We start from the raw sequence: 14656 nt of genomic DNA on the forward strand, positions 1-14656 counted from the left end.
ACTATGTTGAGCATAACAGATACGTACAAAGGTTTGCTATCACAGGACAATTTATTCTGACTCTTGATAGAAGCTTGGCATGTTGATGTTACAAATGAGAGGGAGAAGTGAATAACCACTGCGCTGGGGAAAATAACCATAACAACTAACATTTATGTAGTGTTTTAAGGCCTTTGCAAAGGACTTTAATCACAACAGCCAAGTATTATTATCTCAATTTTATATATTAAGTAACTGAGATTAAATGATTGACACAAGGTCACAAAGCTAGCAGGGGTCATAGCCATGATATGAACCAACATTTCCTATCTTCAAATTTAGCACCCTTTCTCTAGCCATGTTTATCTCCAAATAATATATACATACATATATATATGTACGTATATAAATGTGTATATACACAATATACATCTGTGTATATATGTATGTTACAAAATATGTAGGTTTATATTTTACAAAATATTTGATAGGTATACATGAAGGTGCAAAGTGTTACATGAGGCCCAAGAGGGGAGAGATAGTAACTGACTGGGAAGGTAGTAGATAGTACAGTGGATAGAACACTGGGGCTAGAACAAGGAAGAACTGAGTTCAAATCTGGCTTGAGTCACCCTAGGCAAGTCACTTAAATCAGACTATCTCTTCATCTGTAAAATGGCACCTACTTCTTAGGGTTGTTGTGAGGATTAAGTGAGATAATATTTGTAGAGCACTTTGCAAACCTTAAAATGCTATATAAAGGCTAGCTGGCATCATTATATTCTGGACTCACAAAAATGAGAAAACTTCCTCTGAAGCCATGATGGTATGATGGGTTTCATTTGGTATTTCTAACATGCCTTTTTTTCTAAGCACTTGAAACCTTTAAAATTGTTTTTAGGAGATCAGGTGTCAAATTGAGAGCTACCTTGAAACCTGTCACAAAACATTTTAATAAAGGAGCTAGAGACAGAAGCAATGTTTATCATCCTAGATTTTGGTAATAGTTGGACTTCACTTGGGAATGAAGTTTCCTTGAATTAAAATGTAATGCATTTTTAGGTCTGAAGGTACTTGATTTGTTCATGGATTTTGATACTAGACTCAGTATGTTATCATTCAGAAAAGAATGAAATTTCATATTCTTGCATGTCAAGAAGCTTTAAATTATCCCAGATCTTAGAAGGTTAGTACTGAGAGAGACACTGGGGATTACCTGCTGAATTCAAAATCGCAGTGTTTAAGTAATAACTTGCCAAGATAGAGTCAGGGCAAGAAGGGGCTGAACAGGGAAAGTCCTTTTATTTTTTTGATTTACTAATGTCTCTACTTGCATTCAGTCAGCAAAATGGAATTAGAATTTTATACTTTATAATTTCACTACAACATTCAGGTCCCTTCCTAGGTGCTGAGACATGAATACTTCGTTTGAATTACTCCAGAGCAGGGATTTTTAACCTGTTTTGTATCCTGGACCACCTTGGTAACCTATCAATCCCTGCTCAGAATAATGTGGTTTTTTTTAATCACAGAAGAAGAAAATCTTAAATTTCAGTCAGAGGTTAGTGAAAATAAGCTGTAATTTTTTGTCCCATCTAAGTTTAATGATTCCCTGAAAGCTAGCTATAGTAAGAACCCCTGCTTTAGAGGTTAGGACACCTAAGTATTGTGAACATATAAGCAGAGCTGGCTAGGAACACAGGAGGAGCAGGCGTTACTACATGGACACCAAAGTCCTCCCTAATTTTTCCTTTGGCCATCCTCTCCAACCGACTGATTCCTAAAATCCCACTATCAAAGATTTATTCATTTTATGGATTTGGTCATTATTAACATGTAAATACCCTTGGGAAAGTCCAGCATTTGTAATCACCAAAATCAGTTTGACTTGAATGCCCATCAGTTGGAGAATGGCTGAACAAGTGGTACATGACTGTGATGAAATACTGCTGTGCTATAAGAAGTGATGAGCTCAATGATTTTAACAAAACATAGAAAGACTTGCACAAAATAACGAAGAGTGAAATGAGCAAAACCAAGAAAACATTGTATATAGTAATAGCAGTATTATTTTAAGAATGACTTTGAGAATGTTATTTTGTCTATTATCAATACCCAAATTAACTATAAAAGACAGATGAAGAAAGACACTATGCATCTAGAGAAAGAACTTATAAACAGAAGTATGTATAGAATGATTTTACATATATCTATATCTATTTGTGTCTAATGGTAGCCATCTCTAGGGTGGGGGGGAGGGAAAAAAGAAAAAAATTATGATAATTTTGTTGTGTATTTCAAAAGAATAGCGAGTTGTGCATAGTAGATTTTCAGTTTCATGTACAATCATCTTTTTATTGTACTATATTATGGAAATGTTTGTTTTATTCCATAAATTAAAAATAAAATAAAAAAGACTTGTCCCCTAATGCCTGGTTATTTCCTCATAGCCAATATGCCTACAATTCTGTTAGCTGCCACAGATGGTGGTGCCCAATGGAGAATCAAAAGAATTATGATGTCCTTCTTTCTTCAGTTGTGACCAGTTTAGAGGGAAAATATTTAGCACATATCAAATCCTTTTTTTATCTACAAGAATATGTCTCTATATCAGTGGTTCCCATTTAGTAGTTCACAAATATTTTGAGGGTGGGAAGGAAGGGAAGGTGCAAGGGATTTTTGCTAAATTTTTTTAATGGCACCTTAAGTAGCAAATAATGGCAGAATATCGTCAGTAGCATATGAAATTACCCTGGGGTTCACGATACTTTTTTTTGATGCTGCTGAAAGGAATAAAAAAGGTTTTTCATGGAATATTGTTCAAAAAACATTTATTCATGGGAAACAAAAAATGCTGAGAACTACTTCCTTATATTAAAATAACATGGATTATTAAAAAAATAATATGGATCAACTATGATGTATATGAGATAAGCAGACAAATAGTAAAGAGCTAAGATAGAGAATAGGGAAAGAGACTGGCCTTGTGATTTCATATTGATTTCATTCATACACACACACACACATATGTATATGCCCAAACATATGTTTGCTTCATGGTCTCATCTTTCAATCAAGATCTGGTTTCCTACGTGACTATTTATTGAGGACTTCCAATTTTCTACCACCTATTTAGATGCATAGAATTTTAGACTTGAAAGATACCTTGGGATCAGCTCATTATACATGTATGTATATATATATGTACATATATACATACATATATACATATACATACACACATATATGTGTATATATATACATATACATACACACACACATATATATATGTATATATATATATACATATACATACACACACACACACACATATATATAGAAACTCCTACTGATACAGGTAAGCATCTTCTCTGAAAGACAACTGCTTAGTGCACTGAGGAGGTGTGACTTGTCCATGGTCACATAGCTAGTATTTACCAAAAGTATTTGAAAGGGTTAGATTCAAAAGAATTAATGTAGGAAACCCCCCTAGTGAGGAAATTTCTTCTACCAATTCAAACCAGCAATTATTCATAATTTATACTCTTAGTTGCTGAGAAGTTAAAGCCAGTTGTGTGTCACCTACATACCCTCAAAATGGTATTAATTCTTGCTTAACTTACTTTTTCTTTAATCCTCTCAGAAAACTCTTTAACTTGAAATCTTCCCCAGATAGGGACTACCTACAGCTATCTGTAAAATTCTTATCTTTCTAGACAGGTATCACCAGCTTTCCATCATTATCCCTTATCACTTTTAAAATTATCCATTGAGGAAACTGATACATCAAAAAAGGTTCCTCTACTTGACCTTTCTGGCCAAGGAATCTTGGAAGGAATGGAAGGAAATCTCCTTCCATTCAGTCCCTCAGTTTGTAAAACCTGGCTGTTTTGCTTTCCTTTGTTATGGCAGAAAGCTCCCAAAGCACACAGAGCCCAAGTATGTGTTTCCTCCATGACCTCATCTTTCAATCAGGATCTGGTTTCCTAAGTGACTATTTATTGAGGACTACCCCATTCTCTGCCACCTATTTAGAAGCGTAGAATTTTAGACTTGAAAAATACCTTGGGATCATCTCATTTTATACATGAGAAAACTAAGACCCAAAGAGTTTAAGCAATGGCTCCACAGTCACAGAGCTAGTAAGTCCCTCACTAGTAAGTTAGCAAAGACCTAGAAGGGGCACTTGGGCGATTGCTGGGTCTTAAGTCAGGAATACTCATCTTCCTGAGTTCAAATCCAGCTTCAGACACCTATTAGCTGGGCGACCTTGGGCAAGTCTCTTAACTCTGCTTGCCTCAGTTTCCTCATCTGTTAAATGAGTTGGAAAGGAAATGGAAAACAACTCCAGTATCTCTGCCAAGAAAACCCCAAGTGGGGGCATGAAAAGTCAGACATGACTGAAAAACAACAACAAAGATCTAGAAGTCAACTTTTACTATAAGATACTTCTCCAGCATCTTCTCTTTGCAATGGACATGCCACCAACATTTTAAGACTACTATCTGTAGGTATAACTTTTATGTAACTGCTTATCAGAAGTGTTTCTTAAAGGGGCCAAACTTTCCTTTCTGAATTTTTAAAAATTTATTTTGAACATAATAATAGAATACTTTCAAAGAAAGTTATAGTTGTTTTTATCACAGACAGGTGCCATTTTAAGGCATTATTACATTGAAAGGCAGTATGCTATAGTGTGCAGAAAGTCAGGCTTGGAATCAAGATGACCTAGCTTTAGGTTTTGTCTTTGACACATAACTGGCTTTAACTTCTCAGCAACTAAGAGTATAAATTATGATAATTGCTGGTTTGAATTGGTAGAAGAAATTTCCTCACTAGGGGGGTTTCCTACATTAATGGAAACATAGGTCCTAATTTTTAAAAAAATCACTACCTTAGTATGAGCAAATAATCTGAGAGAAGGTTTTAATTGAGGACTTGGGGAAAAAACATGAAGATACTGTGTATTTGAGGTGGATTGCATTAGGGGTGCCCCCAAGAAAGAGGAAGGACTGAGGACAGGTAGGCTCTGGGTTCACTAGAGAACCCCCACAACTTGCTTAGGTATAGCCTACTTATGGGTACTTTGCCCAGGCAAGGAAGAGGCAGCATGCTCATGTAATGTGCAATGTTGGAATAAGGATTGCTACTTATTCATGGGATTAAAACAAAACTGGTTCTTGAGCTTCCCAAAGACAAGGAAATCACTCCCTTGTCAAAAGTCTGGTAAAGGGGAAGCTAGGTAGCTCAGTGGATAGAACAACCAGCCCTGGAGTCAGGAGGACCTGAGTTCAAGTCTGACCTCAGACACTGATTAGCTGTGTGACCCTGGGCAAGTCACTTAACCCTGTTTGCCTCAGTTTCCTCATCTGTAAAATAAGCTGGAGCAAACTACTCCAGTATCTTTACCAAGGAAACCTCAAATGGGGTCATGGAGAGTCCGAAGTGACTGAACAACAATAATCATTTATAATAGCAATGTATCTTGAAGATACCGTATAATGCCATGGGCCATGGTGGAACTATTCCACGAGGAAATGTAAAATAAGCCCAGGGGCTTTTTACATCATCATAATAAAATAAGGTGAGATAAACAAAGAAAATAGTAAATATCTACATGGCAACATCTGTCAAGATTGTGACATGCCATGCTATTTCCAGTTTTGTAATTAATCACATAACTGGCTGGCAGAAAAACTGTTATTATTTGTGAGGGATTCCTGTTGATCATGGCAATACAATTATTTAATAAAGCCTTCCGTCATAAGATAATTTTTTGAGGGGAAGGGGTTGAGAAAAAAATTATACTTCAGGGAAGCTTATAATAATTTCTCCCTCTTGTTATCCTTTGTATGACTTGTTATTTAAATCTTGTTCATTCTATAACTTTTATCAAACTAGTTGAATCTGGACACTATGTAAATGATTATTTATAACTGATATTAAAGGTATAGCCTGGTTTATAGCCTTATCATACAGTTGTACTCACCCACAGTTTTCAAAGATAACATTTCTAGGCAAGACATCGGGTAGCAAGCATCACGTAGGGCTAAAAATGTGACAAATATGTGCCAAATGAAAGTTGTGAAAAACATTTTCAGTTGGTCAGTCAAAAAGCAATGCTGAGAATACAAAGAAAGGGAAAAGTCCCTATTCTCAAGTAGTGCACATTTCAGTGAGGGAAATTACATATACAAGTTCTACAAACACACATACATGTACAATACATACATACATATACGTATATCATATATATATATATATATATATATATATATATATATATATACACACACACACACACACACACACACACAGAGACAAAGAAAGAGACAGAGAGAGAGAGAGAGGACAGAAGGTAATCTTAGAAGTGAAGGTAACTAGGGGGGTAGGAAAGGCATTCTGAAGGTTAGGATTTGAAATGATTTTTGAAGGAAGCCGCAGAAATTAAAAAGCAGAATGAGGAAGGAGGGAGAGTATTACCAGCATAGAAGAAAGTTAGCAAAAAAAAAAAGGCGCAGAGATGGGAAATATGTGAAGAGTTGAAAGTAGGTCATAGTGGCTGGATTCTAGAATGTATGTAGGAAAGTAAAGTATAAGAAGACAGGAAAGGTAAGGATGGGCCAGATTATTAAGAGCCTTAAAAGCCAAACAAGGGACTTTATGTTTGATCAATTCAATTCAATAAACATTTATTAAGCACCTACTATATGCCAGGCACTGTGCTCAGCCCTAATCACAGAGGTTGTTGTCATTCATCCTTCATTTGCAGAGAGGCCCAGTGACATCAGAGGGTGACCTCTTGACTTGTGCATGAATTGGATTTAATTGTGGAGGTAACAGGGAGCCACTGGAGTTTATTGAGTTGGAGGGGTGACATGTCATACTTCATGAAAATTATTTTGACTGCTGAATAGAAGAAAAGTTGGGGTGGGGAGAGGCTTGAGGCAGTTATCTCTGTTAGAAGGCTACTGCAGTAGTCTAGGCAAGAGGTGATGAAAGCTTTGGACTAGGGTAGTTGCTGTGGGAGCAAAGAGAAGGGGACACATACGAGGGATATTATAAAGATAGAAATAGAAGTATGTGGGGTGAGTGCAAATGAGGAGTTTAGGATGACCTTGAAGTTGTGGGAAATAAAGATTTGATAATCATCTGCAAAGAGATGATCACTGAACTCATGGGAACTGATAAGATCACCAAATGAGAGAGAGAGCAAGGATTCTAAACCGAGAATCCATGAACCCTTTTTTTTACTTTAAAAATTTGATAGCTGCATTCCAATATAATTGGTTTCCTTTGTTGGTGACAAGGGATTGCAGATTAGGAGACGGGACTAGGGCTAGATATATGGACCTGGGAATCATTTATATAGATTATTTTTCTTATTAAAATATTTTGTGCCTATGTAATACTGAACAAAGGAACCAATTATTCAAAAAATCTTGATCTTCTATTTTTATATCATCTTTATTTCCCAATACATCCCTTCCTCTTCCCTGACCCAGAGAATGACTGCTTATAACAAAGAATGAAAAAGAAAGGAAAGAAAAGCTTGTCAGAAAAACTAATCAACACATCAACTAAACATGGCTGTATATTCAGTGTTCAGCACCATAGTCTTTCATCTCTGTACAGAAGGGAGGGAGGTACATTCTCAGATCTCTTCACTGGGGCCATGCTTGGTCATCATGACTGCAAAGTGTTGAGTTCATTGCAAAGTATTCAACTTTAATGTTTTAATCACAGTATTCATTATTTTCTTGATTCTGCTTATTTCACCGTATGTTGTTGTTCAGTTGTTTCAGTTGCGTCCTACTCTTCATGACCCCATTTGGGGTTCTCTTGACAAAGATACTGGAGTGACTTGACATTCCTTCTCCAGCTCATTTTACAGAGGAGAAAACTGAGGCAAAGAGAGTTAAGTGACTTGCCCAGGGTCACACAACTAGTAAGTGTCTGAGGTCACATTTGAACTCAGGTCTTCCTGACTCCAGACCTGGTGTAGTATCTGCTGTGCCACCTAGCTGCCCTTCCCCATATGTCAGTTCATCTAAGTCTTCCCGTTCTTCCCTCTATTATTCAGTCATCATTTCTTACAGTGAAGTAATATTCTATTACCTTTATATACTAAAATTTATTTAGTTATTCCCCAATCCACAGACATGAAATAAAGGAATTTAAAGAAGGGGTAAACTTAATGAGAATCAATGTGGTACAGTAAACAGAGGGCTAACTTCATATTCAGGAAGATCACACCATGATGTGGTACAAAGAGCCATGACTTCGTATCACAGGACCTGAGTTCAAATCTGCTCATTGGCATTTATTATCTTGGACAAGTCACTGAACCCCTTTAGGACTCAGTTTCCTCTTTTGTAAAATTAGGGGGTTGGACTAAATGACCTCTAAGATTCTTTCCAGGTCTATGATCCAAAATTTACAGACAGTTGCCTATTTGCCCAGATAAAGGGAATCTCCATCCTTAAACTAATTAAGTAAGATTAACACTGCCTGATATAAATACAACCTATTTACATTTTTAAAGATGATGACCTTTTAATTTAAATATCAGGCTTTTTCCTTTATAATACCAGTAGGAAAAAAAATTGCAGACTCTTCAGGAAAGTTGTGCATTCTTTTGTGATTTGTATTTGTGCTCAAAATTAAATATAACGTCTCCAAAATGTTTCCCTAATTTGCTAACAAAAAAATTCAAAGCACCTTATTGTATATTATTAAATGTTATTTCCAGTTTCTACTGAACAATGGAAATGAGACATAAATTTGAAAGCAATCAGATCTATTCTTTTTTTCCTTGGCTATGTGCCCTCACTCACCCTTTTTACTTGTGAGAGTTATGCTTGATCACAGGCAGGGGCATGCTGGAGTTAGCCCCTACTGGCTCCTGAAAGCTAAGAGTTAAATTTTCAGTGTGAGCACTTACACCTCAGAAATTGACAAAAGTTGAAAATTGGGTTGATTTATTGTTTTATTGATTGTCTCTAGACTTAAGAAAGTGAAGAAGAAAGTGTTAATAAAACAGATTAAACATAGAAGCGTGTTCTGCCTACACAGACAGACAGACAGATAGATAGATAATTTGGAGAGCCAGTTGTTAAGCACTTACCAGCAAACTCCTGATTAGAGAGAAAATAATGAGACAATTGTAGAAGCCTAAGCTGAAGTCTCCAAAAACAAGAAGAAAGCTTGATTTTGTCTTCTTGCCCTGCGCTTAATGCTATGGAAACTGCAGTACAGAACAATGCCATTTTATGGAGCATAGAAAGTGTGAGGAATTAGTGTTAGGAAAGGGTCAGGAATCAAGACACCTGAGTTCTAGTATGGGCTTTGCCACTTAATAGGTTTATGACCCTTGGCAAGTCATTTCATCTTTTTGAGCTCCGAGTTATACAAATGAGTTAGCCTGAGAAGATAAAAATGTATTCTATTTTATTCCTTTCCATTTAGTTCTGTGCTGATCATCATTTTTGTCCTCAGAACAACTGTCCAGCCCAAGACAACTTAGAGCATTAGCAGAAAGGCTCTGTCTCACTGGAGTAGGAGGAGAGCACAGTCCAGCAGAGGCAGTGTCTGGGCAAGGAAGAAGACACAAGTTGTGCCCCGAGGCCCCAAGCCCTGGTTCAGACTAGCAAGGAGGCCCCACTCCTCTGGTGCAAGAAGCTTGGAACAGTGCCCCTATCATCCCCAAAGCAGAGCCCAACTATAACATAAAATTAAAAGTCATGAAACAGACTGGAAAATGAGCAAAAAATAAATAGAAAAAGCATCTGACCATAGAAAGTTACCATGGTGATGAGTAAGATCCAAAAACAAACTCAGAAGAGGCCAACAGTGTCGAGGCAGTTACATATGAAGCCTCAAAGAAAAATGTGAATTGATCTCAGGCACAAAAAGAACTCCTGGGAGAGATGAACAAAAGGTCAAGAATATCAATGGAATTAATGAAAAATATGTGAAGGAAGATGGCCTAGCCGTACCAGATTTGAAGCTGGCTTATAAAGCAATTTGGTACTGGCTAAGAAATACAGTGGTGGATCAGTGGAATAGATTAGATTCTATAATACACAGCAATAAATGACCATAGTAATCTACTGTTTGATAAACCCAAAGACTCAAGCTTTTGGGACAAGAACTCACTATTTGACAAAAACCGCTAGGAAAAATGGAAAACAGTACGGCAGATACTAGGTATAGACCAACATCTCATACTACATACCAAGATAAAGTCAAAATGATCACATGATTTAGACATAAAAGGTGATATCATAAATAAATTTGGGAAGAAAGGAATAGTTTACCTGTTGTAACTATGGATAAGGGAAGAATTTGTGACCAAATAAGAGACCGAGAGCATTACAATATGTAAAATGAATAATTTTGATTATATTAAAAAGTTTTTGCACAAACAAAACCAATACAAGCAAGACTAGAAAAAAACCAGAAAGCTGGGAAAATTTTTTAGAGCAAGTTTCTCTGATAAAGTCCTCATTTCTTTTTTTTTTATTAATTTATTTTGATTTATCAACAATCACTTCCATATGCTTTTGAGCTGAAAATTTTTCTCCCCCTTCCTCCCCCCCACCCTCCCCAAGATAGCGCACAATCTGATATAGGCTTTACATTTACATACCCATTAAACATATTTTCACATTAGTGAAGTTGTAAGTAAAAATTAAAACCAATAGGAGGAACCATCAGAAAGGTGAAACAAAACTCAACAGAAGGTAAAAATAAGTGATAGCGATTTGACTTCCATAGTTCTTTCTTTGGATGTGGACAGCATTTTCCATCCCGAGGCCTCTCGAGATGTCTTAGATCCTCGTAATGCTGAAAAGGGTTCAGTTTAACAATATTAGTCATTGCATAATGTGACTATTATTGTGTACAAAGTCCTCTTGGTTCTGCTCACTTCACTCAGCATCAGACCATATAAGTCTTTCCAGGTTTTTCTGAAGTCATCCTGTTCATCATTTCTTATAGCACAATAGCATTCCATTATATTCATATACCACAACTTGCTCAGCCATTCCCCCAGTTGATGGGCATCCTCTCAATTTCCAATTCTTTGCCACCACAAAAAGAGCTGCTATGATAAAGGCCTCATTTCTTAAATACATAGAGACCTGAGTCAAATTTATAAGAATACAGGTCATTCCCCAATTGACAAATGGTCAAAGGATATAAACAGGCAGTTTTCAGATGAAGAAATCAAAGCTATCTATAGTCATATGAAAAAAATGCTCTAAATCACTATCGATTAGAGAAATGCAAATTGAAACAACTCTGCAGGACCACCTCATACCTATCAGATTGGCTAATATGACAGAAAAGGAAAATGATAAACGTTGGAGGGGATGTAGGAAAACTGGGACACTAATGCACTGTTGGTGGAATTATGAACCGATTCTTGAAAACAACATACAACTATGCCCAAAGGGCTATAAAATTGTGCATCCCCTTTGATTCAGCAATACCACTACTAGGTCTATATCTCAAAGAGATTTTTTGAAAAATGGAAAAAAGAACCTACTTGTGTAAAAATATTTATAGCAGGTTTTTTTTGGTGGTGGCAGAGAACTGGAAATTGGGGGGGGCTGCCTATCAATTGGGAAATGGCTGAACAAGTTGTGGTTTGTGAATGTAATGGAATACTATTGTGCTATAAAACCTGGAAAGACTTGTATGGTCTGATGCTGAGTGAAGTAAGTAGAACCAGAAAGTTGTACACAATAACAGCCGTGTTGTGCGATGACTAATATTGATAAACTTAACCCTTCCCAGCAATACAAGGATCTAAGACATATCCAAAGCCCTCGTGATAGAAAATGCTATCCACATCCAGAGAAAGAACTATGGAGTTTGAGTGCAGATTGAAGCATGCTATTTGCTAGTTTTTTCTTCTGTTGAATTTTGTTTCTTCTTTCTAGTGGCTCCTCCTATTGGTTCTAATTCTTCCTTACAACATCACTAATGTGAAAATATGTTTAATAGGAATGTATATGTAGAGCCTATATCAGATTGTGCGCTGTCTTGGGAAGGGTGGTGGGGAGGAAGTGGATTGCTGATAAGTCAAAATAAATTAATTAAAAAAAAAAAGAAATGATGAGTAGGACAGTTTCAGAAAAACCTGGAAAGACTTACATGAACTAATGTTGAATGAAGTGAGCAGAATCAGGAGAACGCTGTACACAGTAACAGCAATATTGTATGATGATCAGCTGTGAATGACTTAGCTATTCTAAGCAATACAATTATCCAAGACAATTCCTGAGGACTCATGATGAAAAATTCTGTTCACCTCCAGAGAAAGATCTGATGGGGTCTGAATGCAGATCGAAGCATACTATTTTTCACTTTTTTTTTGTCTTTTTTTGTCTGTGTTTTCTTTTATAACATGACTAATATGGAATTATGTTTTACATGGTTGCACAAGTATAACTTATACCAAATTGTTTACTCTCTCAGGGAGGAAATAAGGGAGGAAGAGAGGAAGAGAATTTGGAACTCAAAACTTGAAAAACAGAATGATAAAAATTCTTTTAAAATGTAAATTGGAAAAATATTATTCCAAAAAAAGGTAGAGGTTCTTAACCTGGGATCCATCAGGAGGAAGGGGGAGGTCTGTGAACATAGAGGGGAAAAATTTATTTTCACTAACCTTTTATTTACACTAGTTCTTTTTTTTAATTTTAATTTTAATTTTTTAGGCAATTGGGGCTAAGTGACTTGCCCAGGGTCACACAGCTAGTAAGTATCAAGTATTTGGTCTGAGACCGGCTTTGAACTCAGGTCTTCCTGACTTCAGGGCCAGTACTCTATCCACTGCACCACCTAGCTGCCCCTCACTAACCTTTTAGTGAAATTTATCATTCCCTTTTATTATGAATGTATGCAACACATCATTTATTCTGAGAAGAGGTCCCTAGGCTTCATCAGACTGCCAAAGGGGTCCATAATACAAAAAAAGATTAAGATCTCCTGTTTTAAGTACGAACAAGACTTTGGGAGCAGCATCAGGATGGTGGTGTAAAAAGACAATAAAGGCTCAAGATACTTGGGTCCTCATCCTAATTCTGCCAGTATAAAATATTCTAATTCATTCAAATTCTCTGGGCCTCAGTTTCCTCATCTCTTAAAGTGACTAGATGATTTCTAAGCTTTGTTCTGATTCTGAAATTCTATGATTTCATTAAATTAGGTTCTCTACTACCCAAAATTTAGGGAGCCTAGTGTTTACTATACATGCTTAAGAGTAAGTAAAACTTTATTTCTTTAAAATATTCTACAGGGTAATTTTTCACTAAATTAGCTTCCTCTTATTAAATCTATAAGCTGAATGAATTACTGAGGTTGGCAAAAAGAAAAGTTAAGGGAAATGCAGTTACATAACTGCATAAGAGCAATTCCAAGGATGGCAATAAATAATAATAGTTTAAATTCATATGACGTTTTACAGTTGGTAAAGCACTTTACAAACACTATCTCATCTTCAAGAACGCTAAGGGGGCCATTATACATCATTATGCAGTTCCCTGTCCTTTCTCTTTTCTAAGGATAGAAGCAGAAGGAAAAAAATTTACCTAGCAGCATGGGATATTTAGGGTAGACTTTTAAAGAGGGCTCCAAGATGATATAAGAGAGTAGGGAGCTGGGGTGAATCAATGAGATTATGACTTGTCCTTGGGGGAGCTTTTAGCAACAACATAAACACCCCTCAGACTTCGGCAGTTTTCAGGGCTGTTCTGCCTCTAGATAAGGGGATAAACTCAGTTTCCCTTGAGATCCCTTTTAGTCCCAGTAGTCTATAATAATTTTAGAAATTACTTTAAAATGTTGGAAATTTCCAATCTACTTTTAGCTCCAATTTCATTCTGCCACTAAGGGAGCTGTTACTTTCTCTATCATTTACTTGTATTTCTTTTAGGCAAAGTACCTGTCAAATATTCCTCTCTGTCTCTCCCCTTCTCTCTCTCTCTCTCTCTCTCTCTCTCTCTCTCTCTCTCTCTCTCTCTCTCTCTCTCTTCATAATTATTCATACTCAAAATGTATTAATTTCCCTCCAACCCAATACCTAATCTATAAAGATAATTCCAGATGCTATGGCTTTTAAACATTTGTTGTGGGAAGCCTCTGCCAACAAATCTCCCTCAAAGCAAAACCAATTAATTTTAACCCAGCTGTGCATAATCATTTCTTTCACTGTATGGTCATTAGATATTGGGAAAAAATAGGTGAAGCTTATTTTCTAGTAAAAGATGAATGCATTTAATATGAGTATGTGATCTCTATCAGAATTTCTTGCAGTGTCTTGCAGAACTTATTATATTTAAGAGAACCATAAGAAAGCCATGAGGCAATTTCCCTGTTGGCTATATTGGAATCACAGATTTTAGAAGTTGGAAAGCACTAATAGTTTAATCCTTATCTTAACTAGAATCTTCTCAATAGCAGTTCTAACAAATGGAATTTACTCTTTGACTAAAGTTTTGTAGTGGAAACCCACCACTTCCCCAGACAGCACGTTCTACCTTTCAATACCTTTAATTTTTAGATGGATTTTTCTTACAATGAAACTATATCAGCCTCTCTATAACTTCTACCTATCGTGCTTAGTTATGCTTTCTGTGTACAAGGAGATCCTCCATCCTCATGACAA

The 14656-nt window shown here is 36.4% G+C and overlaps 1 protein-coding gene across 9 annotated transcripts in view; it reads right to left on the reverse strand.

Annotated features, from left to right (window-relative positions):
- The window catches only part of PHACTR1 (phosphatase and actin regulator 1), a 655396-nt gene that overhangs the window by 139563 nt on the left and 501177 nt on the right, over positions 1 to 14656 (reverse strand). The gene's annotated exons all lie outside the window — the stretch shown is intronic.

This window comes from Phascolarctos cinereus, unplaced genomic scaffold (assembly GCF_003287225.1).
Source record: "Phascolarctos cinereus isolate Bilbo 61053 unplaced genomic scaffold, phaCin_HiC Scaffold_4;HRSCAF=312, whole genome shotgun sequence".
Taxonomy (NCBI): Eukaryota; Metazoa; Chordata; class Mammalia; order Diprotodontia; family Phascolarctidae; genus Phascolarctos; species Phascolarctos cinereus.